Source organism: Anopheles stephensi, chromosome 2 (assembly GCF_013141755.1).
Source record: "Anopheles stephensi strain Indian chromosome 2, UCI_ANSTEP_V1.0, whole genome shotgun sequence".
NCBI lineage: Eukaryota > Metazoa > Arthropoda > Insecta > Diptera > Culicidae > Anopheles > Anopheles stephensi.
The window spans coordinates 7295959-7316152 of record NC_050202.1 but is presented as its reverse complement, the minus strand read 5'-3'; the positions used below and the strand labels follow the sequence as shown (position 1 = coordinate 7316152).

Sequence of the window (20194 nt, the reverse complement as noted above, 5' to 3'; positions counted from 1 at the left end):
GTAGCACATACTCTCCGCAGCCTCTGCAGATCATAAGCAGGAGGGTGCACTCAGGAAGAGTTAACCGAGAGTGAGAGAGTGAGTGAACAGGGCTAAAACACCGGCCGCTATTTTGCTGCGGCGCTGGTTCATGCGGCTGCCCAAAAAGCATAATAACACACAGCAGAACTCACCGCACGCAGCAAAACCCCTTAATTCATTCTCTCACTGCTGCGAGTGCTTCGTTTCGTCGACCGTGACCGCGAGCCAGCCAGCCAGCACCCAACAAGCCGGGCCAGTCCGGGGTAATGGACAGCAAAAATAAAGGGAATGCGTGAGCGAGCGAGTTGGGCCAGTCGGTTTGGGCAAAAACATAAACATGAGCGAACGGGCAACATACGAGACCGGGGCGGCATATGGCAGGGTTGATTGCAAGGCCTTGCACTCGTCGCTCTGAGAGCTCACTGTCGTTCGGTTGGTCGTTCGCTCCCGGCTCCCGTGTCGGTAGGTTCGTCGATGGCGCAGTCGAACGGGCCGCTATAGTGCAACGTGAGCTTCGATCAAGTGAACACAACCTAACGATTTCCACTTTTCGTACACAAACACACACACGTGCGTGCGTGCGTGCGTTCCGGGTTTCGATGAGGTGTTTCTAAGCGGCCACCGGGTTGCCCTCGTTTGCGCGTGTGTTTTAGCCACCCGTAGTCGTAGTGCAGGGGTTTTTGGTGTGAACCTCCCCAAAAGTGTGTGCGTGTGCGCCCTTATGATACGCAAAAAAAGGTGACACGTGCGTCATCCTTTTCTATCCGTGTGTGTCAGTTTTGGCCGTTCGAGTGGCAGGATCTCCGTGAGAAGGAATCATTTCTCCTTGCCGGAGGGGGGAAAACAAGTGATCGGAAATGCTTGTTGTTGTGTTCAGTGTGTAAGAAGCTCAAATGAATTATGAAAATCGGTTAAAGAAAAAAGGTTGCAGCGCAGTCAGCAGTTTTGTTCACCGTGCAGCCCGCTCTGATGCAAGCTCGCAAGTTTTGCTAGGAATTCGTTGGTTGGGGCACGGCTAATTTGTTGGTGCGAGTGGTTTCGAGTGAGCCAATTTGGTGGCCGGTTTTTGTTTTTGTGTGCACGACGGGTGTATTCAAATTGCACAGCCATTGCAATCTCGTCGACGTGTCATCCCACGTTATAACGGCGGAGCCTAAACAGTGATACCAGTGGCGCGCGGGGGTAATGCAACGCCCGGCTCAACGAATAATTTAGCGTCCACGTACAGTGACGGTAGAGGATAAAACACGTAATTCCTGCTGTTGAGCGTCCGGAGCTGCACGCGGAAAGGTAAAGAGTTAATAGTGCAGCGTAAATGTTATTTTAAAGAAGAGAAATTCGTTTGTAATCCTTGCGAGACTGTGAAGCTGTGGTTTGGAAAAACGAAAGCTGCAGGGGAAAGCCTTGAGAGAATTGCAGCTGTTTGGGAACTAACTAAAGTTGGTGATATTATGCTAAGTATCTCCACTTTACGCCATAATCTGATATCTTTGTTTTCGTATTAAAGTTAATTCTCCTTAGCCGCGGACTTGATGAGGGGGGCTACTGCTTAAGCTAGTTCTCAGCCGGCAACAACCGAGTTGCGGGACTGTATAATTCCATTGAGATGCCATCAGCGGTCGGATACAATGTACTGCTTAATAGTGCCTTGTTTTGTTTTGTGAAGAGAGAAAGAACCGACAGACGGACGTACATTTTCCCAAGTTCTTGTTAGGAACTAGATTAACACACCCGCGAGCTCGCTAATTTATGATACCCGGGATAGGCAGTTAAAGATGTTTTCTGTCGAACTTTTCCTCGCTCTCTGTGATGGGATTTCCCGCAACATTTCCCATCACACAATTATTGCTAATCATCATCATTTGATGGCAGAACTGGGCCAAACATGATGGCTCCGGCCGTCGTGCCGTTTGGGTTCAATTTAATTAACCACGCAGCACGTACCGGGGTGGATTGCAGTCATGGCGGCCATCTTGGGCCAGGTTGACGACGACTCACGATGCATTGCAGTGGTGCCACTGCAACAACATAGGGAAATTGGATTAGTGTGTCTTCTCTCGAATGGTGGTTGCTCCCCTGAGTTGTGATTTCTGCTGGTATGGGTTTTCGATTTTTCCGTATGTTTGCTGTTTTGTTGGGAATTCTTGATTAACTGTGGGCCATGTACATGTACTGGTTTGCAGACGACGATCAAACAAATCGTTCTCTCGTGCCAACTGCATCTAATGAATGCATTTTTGATGCACATAAAAACATTGATTTGCTTCGGAGGAACAAATTGGAGTGATAGAGAGAGAGAGAGAGAGACTTGTCTAATCAAATTAAGTGGAACGGCCTAGGACTCTGTCATGAGGGACGTTGCGCGCTGTGCTGCGGGAACCACAGGGCGAAGGTTTTTCGAGGCGTGTCGTGCGCTGGTTTGATAGTGCTGGGATCACTGAATCAGGAAGTGATGGTGTGGAAAAACGGATCCGATTCGGCGCCACCCGTGCGACCAGCGCCGAAATTTGATCCTTCAAGGGGTGAAAAGCCTTGAAGTCACCCCGGGCAGGACATAGAAGTTTGAAGGATCGGTTGGTCCGGCCAACAATCGGCCAAAGCATATGCAGCCGCACCCGCACTTGTGCACGGAAGCACCGGTAGCTCCATTAGGCCTTCGGCCAGCCACAGACGGAAATTAAGAAGCCCATTTTAGTTTTTGGTTCTTCTGGGCGCTTCATCCTCGCTGCTACCACTACCAACACCACGACCGAATCTGGCAGAGGAAGCCGGTGTAGATAATCGTTCGATAATGATGGTTGTTGTTGATTGAAAAATAATACCGGGGAGGTTTCCGATCTCGAAAGGCTTCTTTCGCACCGTTGTTGGAGAAGGTGGTTTCGGATTGCGTTTTACTCCGCTGTTCGTGGTGAAGTTTGGGGTGCGTTTCGGTGGAGCAAGCCCCGGGAAATGGTTATTATTTATGGCCGGAAGTTGAAAGTGGAAGTGGATGATTTGAGTATCCATTTTGGGGCAACAGTTACGAACGCTGATTCATATCGCACAACCGCAATTGCTTAAATGTATTTTATAAGAAATCATTACGCAATGAAGCGTTCGGTTGTTACTTCAGGAAAAATAAGTTCATCTTGGATGTCGTTTCTTGTTGCTACTGATCATCGAACAGTATCGATATCCCGATGGCGATGTTAGTTTGCTTCATGAAGGCAACAATCCCACCACCGTTACGAATCGATTCTCTGAACCGTGCTAAGCTCCACGCTTGGTGATCCTTTTAGTTACGGACGGGGATTATCGAAGACACACACACACACACACACACACACACACAACTTGTCATCCTCAACCGTGCCAATGAATGCAACAGCCGGGAAGCGGTGTTATGTGGTGTGATTTTGTTTTTCTTTGGGGTTTTGTTTTGCCGCCTGTCCACTGGCGTTCTTTAATGTTTGTAACCCGTTTGTAAAGTCACACAGGCCGGTTCGCGTTGAGCGCAAGCGAGGGCAAAAAACGCATTCGGATGATTATCGTGCGAACGATATCCAATTACTGTTAATTGAACGTTGTCATCGTTTTCGATATCTCTGCTCGCTCTCGGCACATCGCGCGATCTCTATCCACACGAGCTTGTTCACCCGCTCCCGTAACGCCAATGGTCCCAACCCCTTTGCGAAATGGGGCATCCCGATTTGATCCGGACCGAATCAGGATCGGGTTATGTCTTAGGAGGGGGTTGGGGGAGTTTTTTTTGTATAAGTTTTTTCCTTTTCACGCTTATCCTTTTCTGCGTTATTCTTCAACCGTGTAGTGTAGCAATGTCACTCGACACACACAGCCTTACAGACAGGAAAGGGGTTCAATATGTTTTGTGCGATAAAATAATCCACGAAGGACACCCGGAACAGCAGATGGTGGTGACCGATCTCTGGTGGTCTAGAATGGTCCCGGCAGCAAAGCATAAAACCTCACCCGGCTAGGGCACCGAGGCTTACAGCATCGTAAATGGGGAGCCTAGGTCCGGAGAAGAACGAACATTGACAGCGAACCGGGAAGGCTTTTGTTTTAACCGGGAAGGTTAATAGCGCCAGGACGGAACCTTTTAACACGACATAACTCAGGCATTATAATCTACGGTGGGTGATAGCCTTTTGTATTTGTCGGCTTACGTTATGACAGGATTGACATTTCCATGTTTGAGATAAGTGTGGAACTTTAAAAAAAGGATCAAGACAGCCACATGCTGCGCGTTAGAGTTTATCAATTGGTTCTCTTTTGGTTCGGTATCTTTACTACACATCACAGGGACGACAGAACGAACAGCCTTGTGGAAAAAAAATGCAAGTGCAATTGTTTCCTACCCCTTCCGGCTTCATATACACATGTCCGGGGTCAGGTGTCAGTCGGTCTCGTATATTGTAGATATTTTAACTGTCTTTTCACTTTTGCTCTCTTTTCCAACCTCAATGCGTCTATCAATCTTAGTTTTCCCTCGGGATATAATAATACAAGGGATGTCCAATTCTTAGTATGGAAATGCCATGCTAATTGGTGACTTATTATTTATTACCTTTTTAATGTAGAGGGATAAAGCCTGGCAAGTTCCCCATGACAAGAAGATTCTTTTGACAACTCCAACCGACACGAGATTCGACCTTCGATCTCCGGTGCTCAGCTCGAATGTCGAGGCACGATGCTATGGGTCCATCTCGTACGGAACACGGATTAAAGAGCTATAAAGCAATCTTCAGAAGGATTCAAACATTGAAGCCCTATTCGAACATATAGTGTTACTGCTTTCTTAAAGAAAAAGTTATTTTTAGACCATCGTATGCTCTAGAAACCATCTCCAGAGAAGGATGAACAGGGCAAGATGATTTTTTTGTGTTAAATCTTATCAAACCCAACACATCGCAACTACTCTGAATGTAGTTCAAACCCTAAGGTGTCCTGAGGGCGCAAAGAATAGCAAGAAAATCCGCCTCCTTAACACACCCTCAACGAGCTGCTTCGTTCCAATTTTCACCACCTTCGAGCCTTGTTTCCTCCGTGATCGATCTGAGATGCGCACACATGCATAAATCATGTTAACGCTCGTTTGTCAACGAGCTCTAGGTTTCCTTTTTTTCGTTGTTCGCCTCTAGCCTCTAGCGAGACTTCACGTTTGATCGACGATAACGGAACGGGTTGGGTAAGCAGAACGGTGCGTGGAATAGGCAATGAGCGTGTTGCAGCGCGTTTTGCTACGGGGCCAGCGCGCCTTGCCTGGCAGATGCTGAGCTGCTGATAATTTGTTCTATAAATTAAGTTATAAAAACTTGTGCACAAACCGCCGCTGGGGTAGTTTGTGGCAAACGACCAGCAGACTTGGAGATTGGGAACCGGGTGACACACATTTGGGTGCAACGGTTGAATGCAAAATGTGCGTTCAATCGTTCAATTCGGGTCTTCCGTGTGTGAAGTACCAAAGTAGAAGCAGGGTTTTGATCTATTTGAGTACTTGATATTCTTCCTGTTAGGGGTTTAATAGGCTACCCTATGTGTCCTTAAAGTAAAACACACAACCCAATTGCTTTGGGATATACAATTTACGACCAGCTATCGTTCCAGCAGCTCCTTAGAATAAAGTCATTAGTTTATTTTTATTTGCTCGCGCCAGAACTGATGACTGTTACTTTTTTTGCGCGTTAATCACTTGGCATTAGCATTTCTACTTATCATATTTGGAACGGGCTGGCGCCTCACCATCCGTGCACGAGTGCCTTCCATACGCTTCATACCCTAGAGATCTTTCCCACTGTTGGACAATCTTTTTGCGTCTCAGCATCAAATCAGCATCGTGCGGTAGTTGAGACCCCATGCTGCGGTCAGCGATATAATAAAAAAAAAAAATAAAATCCTGCCCAATCTCTTTCTAGGATTGCAGAACAAGGCAATGGGAGCCCCGGGGCGTTTAAGGGTTGCAAGAAAAAAAAAAATGGACGGAATTTACCACAAAAAAAAATGTTGCTGCTCGTCTCGCAAACCTAACTGATTATTATGACGACGAACGAACGGTTATGACGATAATAAAGGAAGCAAGCATGTAAACTTGTCGGCTTATCGTACGGCGTGTAGCTATAGCGCAAGACGCAAATTGTACTTTAAATAAAAGAAAACAAGGCAAATTCTTGGAGGGCGCTTCGGAAAGGCTCTGGAAGAATGAAGTGAACAAGAAATCTTCCTTTTGTTCCACGTTGGCACAAGGCAATTAATGCTGATACAAGAGACGTGGCGTACCCACCCTGCCAGCCTGTCGTTGATTGTCTGTCGAAGGTTAATCCATCACAATTATGTTATCAGCCATGTTTCTTCGACGGCTTCAAGGGCAGGTTAATGCGAATCGATGCACCTATTTTTTTAAATACTGCACATCAGTGCACTTGTGATTATTGTTCATCAACACGAGAGAGTGTTGGGTGTGAAGACGATACTGTGGTTCTAATGTCAGTAATTGGTGCTAAACTGTCTAACCACCGGTTGTGGTTTTAGAGCTACAAATGGTGGCATTTCATCTTCATCGGTCTTCTACTAGCTTTGATCGAGCGAGTATCACTCCGAAAAGAAATTCAATCCGAAAGTCCGTATATCATGTACACCTTCGGAATACCGCAGAAACATTCCATTGTACATCATCCACACCGACCACAGACTTTCCCAAAGTGAATCAACCTCAGATGTCATAAAACCCGTGTGTATGTGGTCAGTATGATTCATCCGTTCGTTGTGTGTCACAGATGCTAATCTGATGGACGAATGCAAATGTCTGGATCGTCGCCAGAAAAAAAAGTCCCAAGAGTCTCCCAGGCGTGCATTATGTGACCCCCAGCTATCTTCCGTATCCTCATCGCAATTGATCAATAAATTGTAGATCTCTGTATTATCTTGATTTGTTCCTCTTCGTTTTATTTTCGTTGCAACAAGCGTTCTCGCGTCCAGCACCGGTAATCGGTAATTTAAACGACGACTGATTGGGAGTTCGTGTTTCGAAATCGTAAATTCATTCATGCATGCAGGCACCTTCTCTCGTGCAGCACAGAAGGCCACATCCACGGCGGGAATCGGGAGTTACATAAATGATAAGAAACTGCATGGGACATCAGTTCGTTCCGGTTGCCTTCCTCTACTTGAAATGCAAAGCTCCACGCGGTGTGCAAGATGTGTCGCGATTGAAAGTGAATTATGGGCTTTTTAGGACGGCACACAAGGTCTTGCACGGCAGGCTGGCAGGGCAGGTTTGGCGGGAGGACGATTGAAACGTGAGACATGGCCGGTTGCGGTTCTTGGAAGAATGAAAAATGAAACCCGCCGCAGAAATCGATCGATTTTTGCAAAATGTCACGATTCCGGCTGGTAGCCCCGGTACAGGACAACTGCAAGTTTGGATAATGAATTTATGTATCTCGCCATTTCTTATTCCACAGCCCCGTGCATGCGGTCTTGGTTTTAGTGCCGTAAACTTTAGGATCCACGTCTCTGTTGTGACCTCCATCGCAGGTTGATTTAAGGGTTAATTTATGGTGTGATGTTTGCTATAAAACTGTACCTGTCCTGTCCTAGGTATGGTTGAATACTCAATTTAAAGATATAAAATAGGAATTCCAATATATGTACTTGTTAGTGGACAACAGATAATGGAAGGACGTTTCCAACAGATAATGAGTTGAGCGTCCTTGATTTGCTGATTCTTTTCCCTGGTAGAGACTCTGGAGCGCAGGCTTGTCTTGTCAGACTAGAAGAAGTTATCTTTGATCGTCAAAATCCTAGTCGTCAATAGTCGATCTTTGGGAATTTTCTCAAGGATTTAAAGCCTCTATTTCCTAGCTCGTCTAAACCTCGTCTAAGGTTGTTTCTAACGATTCTTCATCTTTGGCTTTATAACCTCAAGAGCTCTTGTCCTACCATTTCTAGCCTCCTTCAACTAGGCCATACCCGTTGCTGGACAGAAAGTCCTGCGTGTCCGGAGGAGCATTAAAGTTCTAAGAATCTTGGAGTAAATTGTATGTGTCACGTTGTGATTTTGTAAATATTATAACGCTAATGCGCCAACCACAGCTGTGTACAGCTGATAACAACATTAATGTAAATATTAGTATTGATTGCTACGCATGCTGCTTCTGCTTTATGGCTTCCTTGTTAGCGATGATGATGCGATTTTATTTTCCAGAGTAAACTATTGTGCATAATAGCCATCCACTTCAGCTAGCATAATCAGTGTAGTAATCTTTTTTTGTTCTGCAGAATTGTTGAACATCTCAACTCCACTCCACTTAAGAATTTTGTGCCAGCGACCGACCACTTCAGAAGAGAAAGCAAACCCTTTCATGACATTTTGCCCCCGCGAGTGGTGGCGACTTATCATTCTGTACACCAGACCCACCAACAGATTAGAGCATCGCGCCAAAAGGCAAGGGACAGTTGATAGTCTTCGTGTTTTGGGTCCATCGAACCCGGCAAGGCAGGATGAGGCGATGGGCAGCGGCGACGAAACGAGTCTTATCAGTATTGGCCTGCTTTACGCAAAAAGATATCACCCCTGGGCCCCTAAGGGACGCTGTGTCATCAGCTGCATCTTGTTGAAAATGGTTCCTGCTTGAATGCAGCTAAAGTTGGCGCAAAACATAACCTCGAAAAAGAAAGCCCGAGGGGTGGGGGACCACTATCAAGTGTGCTACACGTGGCATTGTGTGATGTTTTGGCTCGGTGTTCCAAAATCAAAGAGCAGATGATGGTTCTAGATGAGAGTCTCTGCCGAGTTAATCGTTATGCGCACCGGATTTTTGATTCCTGCTTACGACGGCGAGCCTGCGACTTGACAGGCTACACGACACGAGCTAATGTTCCGTTCCGTCAGCAATTGCTAAAGTCAGTGAACTGGCTGGTGGCCGCCACAGATTGATTGACTGATTGACAGCAGGCCGGGGAAGGGGAATAGAGTAGAAGGAAAGGCTTGCCCGTGGAGAAGGTCGGAAATTTGTTCAGGGCCGCAAGCGAGCATTAAATTACTATAATCAGCTGGTGCTGGATGTGTCTGAGTCAGGTTGTTGTGGACTGTCGTTTAGTACTGCTTTTGCCGTTTAACTAAGACATCTACATGACAGTTTTGCAAAATTGGTTCGTAATAGGTTTGGCTGTCATCTTCAATTTGATGCATAGTATTGAGCCTTTCTCGGTCCTCTTAAACTAAAAAGGTTTAGTAACTTACCAGTAGAACTGCCCCATAGAACTGCAAAATGTAATCCAGCAAAATAGTTGCATGATCTGAAATCATCAACATTGTTGCGTAAGCTGACCCCCTCCTTTGTTCCAGTGAACTCATTCGTATTGAATAACGCAAAACTTTTGGCACAAAGTTACTCCAGCGTCGCCAAAGCGCGAGCGGCGTGGGCTTTTGCAGGCTCATGAATGGTGCCTGCATTGTCTCGTGCCAGTTCGTGCCCATTCTTGCGTCAACATAAACATAAATTCATGCAATTCTTTCGCGCACGGAGCGTCTCATCCCGTGCCAGGACAATGGCATCGCGGAAAGGGGGTTTTGGACCCGTACCAAAGGGGTCAGGGTCATGAATCGACGCACTCGCTGACGTTGGATATTACTTGCTGCCGAAGTAAGGGTGCACCAGGATTTCTGTCCCTGTTTGTTCTCTTAATCGATTGCTTACTTTGCGGTTCCCGGCGGTAGTATCATTTTATTTGCATTACGCTGCACGCTTTCCAGTATCTCACGGGGGACAGTCTTGAGTGTTATGTAAAACATCCTGTCGTCATGAATATGTAACGCTGGTTGTTAACAACGGAACAGAATTTGCGATTTCCCTTCATAATCTGATATGTCTCCATGCGATATTTCTTGCTGATAAGCGTCCCCAAAAACGAAGTTTTCACATTCCGAGTTATGGTTTATGCGATAAGGATCAACAGTGTTTGTCCTTGAATATTTATGCTGTCCTTTGCAGCAGGTGCTAGAATATCCCTGGTAGCAAGTCTTCTAACGCCGGTTAGGTGTAAATCCGGCTAGAAACTGTCCAAATGTCCACTACTTAAGGAGTCCAATCTCTCTCAGCAGGAAACTGTAACAATTTCCATTTGCTATCCAGCGAAACTTCAGCAACCGGGGACCGGTGGGAAGATAGATTTATGCTGCCTTGCCACGCAACTTTGCCACCGTTCAAGCTCACCAGGGGATCATCATCAGCATTTGCCTGTTGAGTTGACGGCCAGAGCTCAGCGGCAGCAAAGCAAACATTAACGTAACTCATTCCGATGGCTTTCCAGCGGAGGAAATGGCCAAATGAAATTAAGGCTCCGGGTATTGTGCGTTGTAATCGGTGAACGGCATCCCCGCTCGAATTAATGTGTGCTGCTCATAACATTTTATTCATCATGTAAAGCGCGAAGACACAGACCACATATTCTCTCGCCGAAACTGAAAGCAAACATTGAAAGCAGACATTGAATGGTGGTCCGCAACCAACGTGGTAGGTTTAATTTGAGGTTTTACTTATCCTTACCGAGCTGCTGGTTAAAGTTCGTTCTGTATGTGTATTGTTCGGCTCTTAAGCTCACTCTCTCTATAAGCTGGCTTCTATTCCTCTACCGTAATGAAGCTCTTTCGTGCGGTCGCGCGGATGCTTTTGGCTGTGCTGTCATTTAATCCGCAAAATCCAAATAAATGACGACTTTATCGGTGATGCGACGCCCGCGTTTGTGTTTCGGGAAGATTTTAAGATGGAAAGGGGTGGAAATTTTGCTTAACCGGTGGAAGGCTTACACTACAAATAGGGGTTGGATTGAGAATGGTTTGAGGTAAGCGTTCAGGGCAGTCTATTGAATTGGGCGATCTGCGAATATACCGAAGAGCTTTGTTGATGTTCCATTTTAATGTTCGCTTTTGCGATAATGTTCTTCATTAAGAAATTAAATTTTTCAATTATTTGTCCCAATTCAATCCAGCTGTCATCTAATTATTTTAACTTAATTACAATTTAGGGACACCCTCCCTTTTAGCCGGTGCCCCCATTTTTGTGAAGGTGCGGTTGTTTGTCTTGTTGCTATAGAATATTTAAGAAGCCTGGGTAGGGCAAATATGTTTGATCGATACCAGTTTTTCGAAGGGAGTGTTTTGGGTATAAACACACAGCGAGGAAACACACCCAGAGCAGTATTGAATATATTTTTGTGCCCTTTAGGTCAGGACATTGCAGGTATATTGGGTATATACGATTTAACTTACTGAGTAAACTTATTTTGCAATACCGCAATGTATCGTAGCTATTTTTTCTAACTTAGCCAAACATGAAATGATGCCCTCCTATCTCATCACCTCCGCGTAATAAAGTTCGCCGAGGGAGTCATTAAAAAGGAATTTGATCCCATCGTCGCAATGTCATATGGGACCCTCTCTTCCGTGACTCTCGAAAGGCATTCTGAACACAGCGGAGGTGAATTTAGCACACAACCGAGACGCAACCATGCGTGAAAAGTTCAATCCCAATGACTCACCCTGGTCCCAGTCGTTAGCAGCTAGCCGCTGTGTCACTGACGAGCCGGATCGGATTGAACGGTAATGACGCAGCTAGTTTCAGTGTGTGTGTGTGTTTTTACTTCTTCACCAAACAATATTTCCAGTGCAGAGTTTGATGTCGGTAAGCTGATATTAAGATCGTAAAGAACCTATGATCTGTGAACTAGACGCACCTAACGATGCAATCCGGCCCAGTCGCTCAGGCTTCCAGTGTTACCAGCCAAGAAAGTACCTCACACAACTCGGTCGAGGTAAGCCGATATCCTTTTGCGAGCGGGCCCCTTATGTTTATGTATCACCGACTACTTTCTTGATTTAGCCGAGTTGCCGCAACAAGCTACGCGGTACGTAACATTCCTTGAAGCTTCTTTGCTCAATTGCCCTTCTAGCTGGCTGGGTTGGGTGATATTTGACACCTCATCGGGTGCGTCTCGGCCTGGTGGTGAATGAAGTGGCAGACAGAGCACAGACAGAGGCGCGGGAACTCCGTTAGGAAAGTGTTTATCTCTGAGGTTTAATGTTTTTTGCGCACAACGGTCAGTTGCAACAAGTGCCGGTATTAGTTTTCAATTCCTGGTTCGTTAATGAATGGATCGTTGAAGATGAACTTCATACTTTACTGGCGAAAGAGCAAGGAGCATTAACATTTTTAATTAAGAAATGTTCCCCGATTGAATTCAAGTTCCAATGTCTGTATTATCTCCATAAAATCTTCGTTTAATAAGGTTTACCGACGGTCGGAAACTCTTAATTGCTTTCCCCATTATACACACCCAATTCAACGCTTATAAAACACGGTTATGGAAGACTTCCAGCGTGCCAGCAACAGTTGCCAATTATCGCCAACAAGTCCAAAATATGTGAATGTGTCCCCCCGGAGGCCATCAATATGCTCGTATTATGTCTATCCGTTAACGGCGAATTTGCGATATTGTGCATACATTAGCGAGGTACATAACTTATAAGACTTGATGGGGATAAAAAAAACGAAAGGTTCGGTGCAATACAACCAACCATCCAGCATTTTTTTTCTTCCCGCGTTCCCGAAAGGCTTCAGAGTGCAGCAGCGAGCATTGGAGCAATAATTGATGATAAATGTCAGTATTTATGGTACTGTAGTAAATGTTGGCAATCGAAGAATTTTTGCTTGAGGCCGGGGATGGCACCCTTGCGCATTTCCCTGCGTCAGGTATAAATTGAAAATAATCTCAGCGAATGGTCTGTGGTTGCACAGCAGTCGCAAGAGATCTGTCCGTTCGACGACCGGTTTGTTGAGCGTGGGATGGGATGGGTTGTGTGCGTTCGGCTGTTAGCTTCTTAAACCTTAGGTGAACAACATAGAAAATAATGAACATGGACCAGGTATCTGCTCAAAGCGTCTGTCAATAAAGAAGGCTAGTGATAATTCTCGATGATGTATAAATATTTGCAGCTCGTCCAATTATACTCGTGTCTTGGGCCTATACTCGTGTCTTGGGCTCAAAATAAATTGACCCAGCGCTAGCAGCATGTCCTATAACTCATATTCCTATTAGAAACTGTTTATGTTATCACACATTGAGTTGTGTGGATTTTTTAATTTATATATCCGTCTCCAAAGATCTCTGGCTGCATTGCTATGGTCAACTTCAGGGTTGAACCCGCCCAGGAGAAAGGACTGCAGGGAGGTTGTACCAAGCGGTGAAGGACTCATGCATAATTTAACAGGCCAAAAATGTTTTGTGTATAAAATTTGCATACATGATCGGTCCTTTGTTGTGTAGATATTGGTACGCACGTGTCGTGGTGTAGAATGTAGAATGTACACCGAGCAGGAGATACAATTCGTTAACACAACACATCTCGACAGTCGTAACCCAATCTCACCTAAGGCTGTCCACGCTGATAACCATGGGCCGCTAGCCACTTCCGCTTTTGGTTCACCCTTTATTATGTGATTGATTCCGGTTCCCTTCTTCTCGTCTATCGTATCTCGACCTCCGCCCAATTTAACTGCTTGTGTGGTTGTGTAAAAGCGTCAAGAAATATTTGCCTGCAAGCGGTTATTAGTTTGGCCGGTTCAAACGTTTAACATGCATGTCGAAAGAAATGTCCGGCTGCATCCGTTGATAGCGTCGGCGCGTCGACATATTCTTGACTCGGTCGCCCATTCCACTTTTATTCTTCCACCACACGAATTAAATGTGCGCCAATGTGGTTGGGAAGTCTGGCGAAACTTTAGCAACTTCCTGTCACAGTCGCTTTTGTGATTCTCCGACCAGCGAAGAAACCCGTTGGAAATAAAGACGTGCCAGAGAACAATGGACAGCTTAACTTTACCGACATATTAATGTTGATGAGCCGAACGGTAGGGTACAGACAATGTAGTCAATGTGTGAAAGAAACCTCCTTGTGGAATGAAATACTGTGAATGAATTCTATGAATTAGGTTATATTATAAAGTGTTGATTTATCACAGATATTTGAATGCTAAATTAATGACAGAAGAAATCGACGAGTCTCCAAGGACTCTCCGCTAATTAAAGGTTTCTTTCATCGTACCCCACGATAGGGCAAACTAAAAACGCGCGTTCTTTTGCATTAATGATGTGGCTTCTCTATTCTAGCCAACATTTTTATATCCCTCCCCCCGACGAGATGTCTTTGAGCGTCGATTAGCTTACCGATTGTTTGCCACCGTGCTCATGATTGGTGCTGATTTATTGAGTTTCGATTGACGTTACAGATTCTAACGAGTCGCAACATCCGACACACACGACACACACTATCGACCTCCAACGAAGGTGACCAACCTAAACGCTAGCTGTCATACGGCTACAGATTTCCGGTGAGCTTTAGATGTTTCGTAGATGATAGTGCTGTGTGGAACCTAAAAACCTGTCTGCCCAGCCGGCTTGACAAGCGCGGAGGCTCAAAGGAAGTCTACGACGGGGGACCGACCCGCACGTGCACCAGCACACGAATTAATCAATCAAACGTATCAACTTCAACTCCAAATATGGCAATCATTACTCGGGGGTTGCTGGGGATCGCAGTAGATCGCGCAGGAAGAGACGGCGTTAACAATTTCGCGATCGTAACCAATAATCGACATGACGCATAGGTTGGGCTTTACGCCTGCTGTGGACGCACGGCAAAACGGTGCGTAAAACGATGATGATGTGGTGTTGTGGGAGAGTATAAAAAAACACACACACAGCATAAGTACGCACACGGTACGTGCCCCGTGCGTGGTGACACAGGATGTATGCATTTGTCAGCTGACAGTTGCATGTGACATGTGTGTTTCGCTTGAAGCTCTCTCGCTCGCTGGGTTTATGAATGAAACATGATACTGATATACTGCTGGACACTCAATGCGTACACTTTGTGTTGCGGTTGCTGCCTTAATGCTGATCCGTAATTGAATCGAGCTAGCTGTGTAAAAGGTGTAATGATAATTTACTTTCAGTTTTATTAACTTGAGCGCGTTCTAGTGACACTGACGTAGCGTAGATAGTTACATGAGACAGGAGCGAACGTATCGGTTTTTTTTCTTGTCTCGATGAAGGGAGATTTTAGACGCTTCGTAATGCAACTTTCATTTTTTTATTAGCAATCCGGAAAAAAGTGTAAGTTTTCAAGCCCTGTTGCTACAGAAAACATCACGCCCTACTTTCTCACGCCGCTATAGTTTCCGTTTGCCCGGCTATCTCGTTGACACATGCTAAACATTTTCTTTCGGGCCATCCTAGTACACACCCTGGCCACGGAGATGTATGATATTACTTACTTTTCCACGCACGTCTAGCGCGAGGGGAGAAATAAGCGCGCTGTCAGCGCTCTTCGCGGTTCAATAACCGGGGGCCCCCCGGGTGTGAAAAGTAAATTGTACCGCCACTGTTTTTTTCCCCTAAATCCACTGCAACTGACAGTCACGGGGCGTTCACGCGCAGTTGCATCTGCTCATTCATACAATTCTGCTTCCCATAGTGTGGCGGACAGATGCAGAGAGGCCGCCGTTTTGTTGCGGCGACGTTTATCAACGATCGCGCTTGATCGATGATAAACGGTTGTTTACCGGACCAACTGTGATATGGTTAGTGTAATGGCAAACAGCAGAGCAATTGTTGTCAGCTTTGAAGGAAACGGTAAGGAAACGATCTTTCGGTTAACATGTGTGCAGCAGCATGGAAGGGATGTTGTCATTAAGATGGAAATTTAGGATGGCAGCGGTCAACGGGTGCGTCTACATTATGATGAACATAATGTTCGCGGTTAATTATATGCAACGTGTTCTTGCAACCATAACGGTGAAACATGTGCCCGTGACGGGTCAATATTACAAACATGTGCCATGCAGTTATGCAAAATATGGTTCTCCTAATTGAATCAGCTGTTGAAAAACAAATTACAGTGCGATGTATTTCATTTAACGCATTTGTCCTTTTATTGCCTCTTCAGTCGTACTTTGTTTTAAAAATTTGTTTCGGACATGGCGATATTTTTTACAGTCTGCAGCATAATTATAAAATTATCTGTGTTTTTTTTAAAGAATGATTAGAATTTTTTCATAAATGCTTTAGTAAGTTAGCAAGCATTAAAATACTTCAATTTTCCTGTTTTGGTATTTTTTCCACAATGAAAAAAATATTTTTACTTGTAAGAAAAATAATATCACTAATTCGATGAATGAAAGCCATTGTCGGTACTTAAAAAATCGGACGTTATAGTGAAAAATCGTGCATGCTGTGCTTAATAAATAACCTTTCAAAATAAATAGAGGGGTGTATGTTCTAAATTTTTGAAGGTTTACATGAAAATAAAAGTGAGCCTTGAAGAGAGTTTTTTTTTTCATTGCTTCCAAGAGCGATTGAATGAAAGAGATTGAATGAATTGAAATAAGTAAATGCAGTTTTTAAATGAATTTTCAAATTATTATCTATATCAGAAACTACTTCAATTTTTCATTAGATTTTCCATAATTAATGCAGTATTTTGCACAAGTCATTAAACAAATATTATGTGCAGTAACATCCAAAAAACGAAAATTTAATTCCTAAAAGTTATGCAGTTTTATAATTATGTTTCCCGCTGTAGAGTATTGCTCATATTACAAAGGTTCTTTTTCTAGCGAAATTTATTCCCTCTGATAGAGTTGTTTCCTAGCTATAAATTCCGTACGTACGCCATTTCGCAACAAAACGGAAACCGGAAAATGCGTCCGGTCCGGTCGCCGTTGGTCTACCTGGAGGAGTCTACCATTGCACGAGCGGCCGTTGCATATGCATGCCCAAATGCATCCACTGCACGGTTCCTTTCTAGCTCGTGCTTCCCACTGCCGAACGTTTCTGTGGTGATTCTTTATGTCTTGCTTTCTTTTGTTGGTGTGTGGTGCACGTGGTAGCTTGGCTGGAGTCCATTGCCCCACGCGCGCAAACAGCACAGCACCGATGGGGAGGGGCCCATGACGATGCAAAGCTTCCACCGCACCACCGTAACGGATATTATGAGTTTTTAATTTTATTGTCAATGGTAGTTAATAAATTGCATACAACGCAGCATGGTGGCGAGCTCTATCCGTCGATGCCCTTATTCAGCGTTGGAACGTTTTTTGCTTTCGCTGAGGTCTTGGGAACGTCCACAGAACTACAACTACGAAAACGAGTGTTCATTGATACGGTAAATAATCTTGTGGCAATAGGACTGAAATACTGAACTGAATGTGTACTGTCTGAGAGCAAGAAATTAATGGCAACTCAATGTTTTGGTGGCCAGTTCGAATGACAGCCTGCAAGAATTAGAATCGCTCACAACAGACGCATCTTGCTAGCAGAGCAGAGCAGAGAACACCAACCACTAGCACCTTGTCGAGGTGGACCTGTGCATTCACGGCCTTTGATAGATGAGCTCGGCAAGAAGTTCCAACCCTTTTTGGGAAGCCATCATGATGCCCACAGGGTTGCAGCGAAGATGAGAACATGAAAGTGCAACAGAATATCCTTCGCTGAATGATGTAGTATTATACGATTATAATTACTTGTACCAACAGTACGTGAGAGTATTCTGCCCCGTTCGAACGCACCCTCGACTAATGGACAAGAATTTGTCTTAGTCCTCCCATTTATTACCGCTTGGTGGCGATGATGGTTCCGCTAGCGTGGATAAAAATGCAAGCAATTAGTCTTGGCAAATGGTTAAAAGGTACAGAAAATGCAAAGCTGGAGTTTCTGTTTGAGCATGTGATTTGAGGCGTTTACACAGTTTTCCTTTTTTCTATCTAATTTTTCCGTCCGTACTGTAGCTATTGGCACAAAGAAACTTTTTTTTCCCCGGACGCTTTAAGTCTAGACGGGAGTCCCTTTGGAATTGCGTTAGCCCTGTTAGTGGAATGCTTTTTCGGACCGAAAATACGCTCCTGTACTACTTCTATCAATGAATTATGGCAAACACTCCAGCAGAATTTATGCTACTACGTTGCATCTATAAGGAGCTCCACACCGCCGTGGGCCTAACGGTTCGTACTCACCCGAACTGTTGGTTGGTGCTTGTGATGTAATCCAACGTATAGGGCACACCTGCAGTTTCTCACTGACCAAAGCAACGGGTTTCTCTATTTGCATATCATTATTAGGGTTTGTTTAAAAATCAATTATGCCATGCAGGCCCGCAAGCGACCCAAGACGGGGAGGTGTGTATCAATTGCTGCTCATTCGGTCGAGTCACCGAACCGGAACCGCGATTGATTTTCTAATTTTTCATCCGCTACTAGCCTGCTCTTTGGCGGTGGTGGCCTTACGGCAACTAAATACTTCATTGCTACCCATGCTAAAGGGGACTAATTATCGTGATTGAAATGCAACACAACGTAGCATGCCGCCTGGCCACATTACCCCGCGGGGCGCTTCAAAGGGGTTTGTAGACCACCCGAAGTAGGGGGCCTGAGTGTGTGCGTCTTTCTTTACTTTAGACAGTAAGCGAACGACGAAATTGGTCGTAGAATGTTGATCAGAGCGACTTCTTTTCCCCCGGGCTGCCGTAAAAGCCTGGCTCAAATACAAAAGTGTCATCATCAGCGTCGTGACATTTTTGTGAGACAGGGAAATTGAAGCCATTTCGGTGCATTCAACCCCGATAGCAGTGGTCATCAAAACAAATTTGGGCTCATATTTTTCTACCCCAAAAGGGCGCTCCGGCTAACACAAAAAAGATATGACCATTAATATATACATGTTGGTAGCGTTCCACGGTTCACTTAAGTTGCGCATCTCCAGCTCCCAGTTAATGTCCCTGCGCTGCAGCGAGCGCTGGAGTGATGTCGTCAGCGATTAGAAAAGTTATGTCCGAAGCCCGGAGCGGCGGAACTGATGAGAAAATGAGCAATTTATGTCAATTAAGCAACACACACACCAAACAAAGCGGCACACATCAGAGGGAGAAGACTGTGCCGAGAAAGTGTCCAAGCTTTGGTGTTTTTCATTGACTCTGAGGCGCGCCGTTACGACGATGATAATGGTGCCCAAAAGTGTATGCCGTGGTCCGATAGGTTGCCACGATATATCAAATGGAAATGAAGCTGACACTTTGAGGCATCTTACGCATTTGCAGGTGGTTGATAGGAATGTTGGAGATATAGAGTCGTGTAGATAAGCAAGGATTCCAGAAAAATTTTGTTATAAAACCTCATACAAGACATGAAAGGTTGTGTTTGTTTTGATTGTTCGCCACCGTTTGTTCCGCGCCACTGTCGCGAAAAAGAACGCTGGTGCTATAAACGGAATGAAACCACTGTAAACAATCACCATATTTGTTAGACACTACATCGGCAAACGGAAGTGAACCGGCATCGAAACCGTGACTCCGGTCGCACCTTGAGGAACACTTAGAATCTAGGCGTGTCAGACATCATGACGCCCAGGAACTTCGCATTGGAGTTACAAGAATTCTAAGGGTTTCCGTCATCAAACCAACTTCGCATCGTCATTAACATCTTGTTTAATAATCTCGCCGTCAAATAGACACTACGGTTGACGGGTTTGGCGCTAGACAGCTTTCAGTTCCAAGGGATGAAAAGCATCGGTTGCAATTATATAGCTCTTCATGCACCGTCAGCAGAGTATTGATCTATCGATTTATGGATTACTATGATCGACCGATCCTCTTGGACGCTGGCCGTGCCTGGCTAGCGTGTCAGGTTCTAGTACTAATCTCCCGCCGCGAGTTCCATAAATGGAAACGGCGGGACCCACGGTATGCTAATGACCACACCGGGTCTGGTCCGGTGTTCTGTGTCGAATGTTCTTCAGATGTATGAAATGTGTTGTTCAGCGGTGTCCAGCACGTAACTCAGCCTGTTTCAACCGAGGCCCAGTCTGATGCCCCGTCTGGTGCATGCACACTATTATTAACAACGCTTTAAACACCTTTCCAAATTAGGAACTCCAGGAAGTTCTGATGGCCCCGGTCGTGCACACAACCGTGCCTTCCTTGTCCAAACGATCGACAATTGTTGGTTAATGTGTTACTAACTCTCATCTCGCTAAGCGGCGCTTGCGTTGCGGTGTCTTTTCTCTAGACATCTGGGCAGCACCCGTCCGAAGTTGCTGTGCGCAGTGAACGAAACCTCGCATGACG

General features: G+C 45.2%; 1 protein-coding gene across 1 annotated transcript in view; it reads left to right on the top strand.

Annotated features, from left to right (window-relative positions):
* The first annotated feature begins 505 nt into the window (after positions 1–505).
* The window catches only part of LOC118503516, a 72964-nt gene continuing 53275 nt past the window's right edge, over positions 506–20194 (top strand). Inside the window, exon 1 of the mRNA XM_036036876.1 lies at positions 506–1311. The gene's annotated coding sequence lies outside the window, so the exon portion shown is untranslated. The remainder of the gene's footprint in view (positions 1312–20194) is intronic.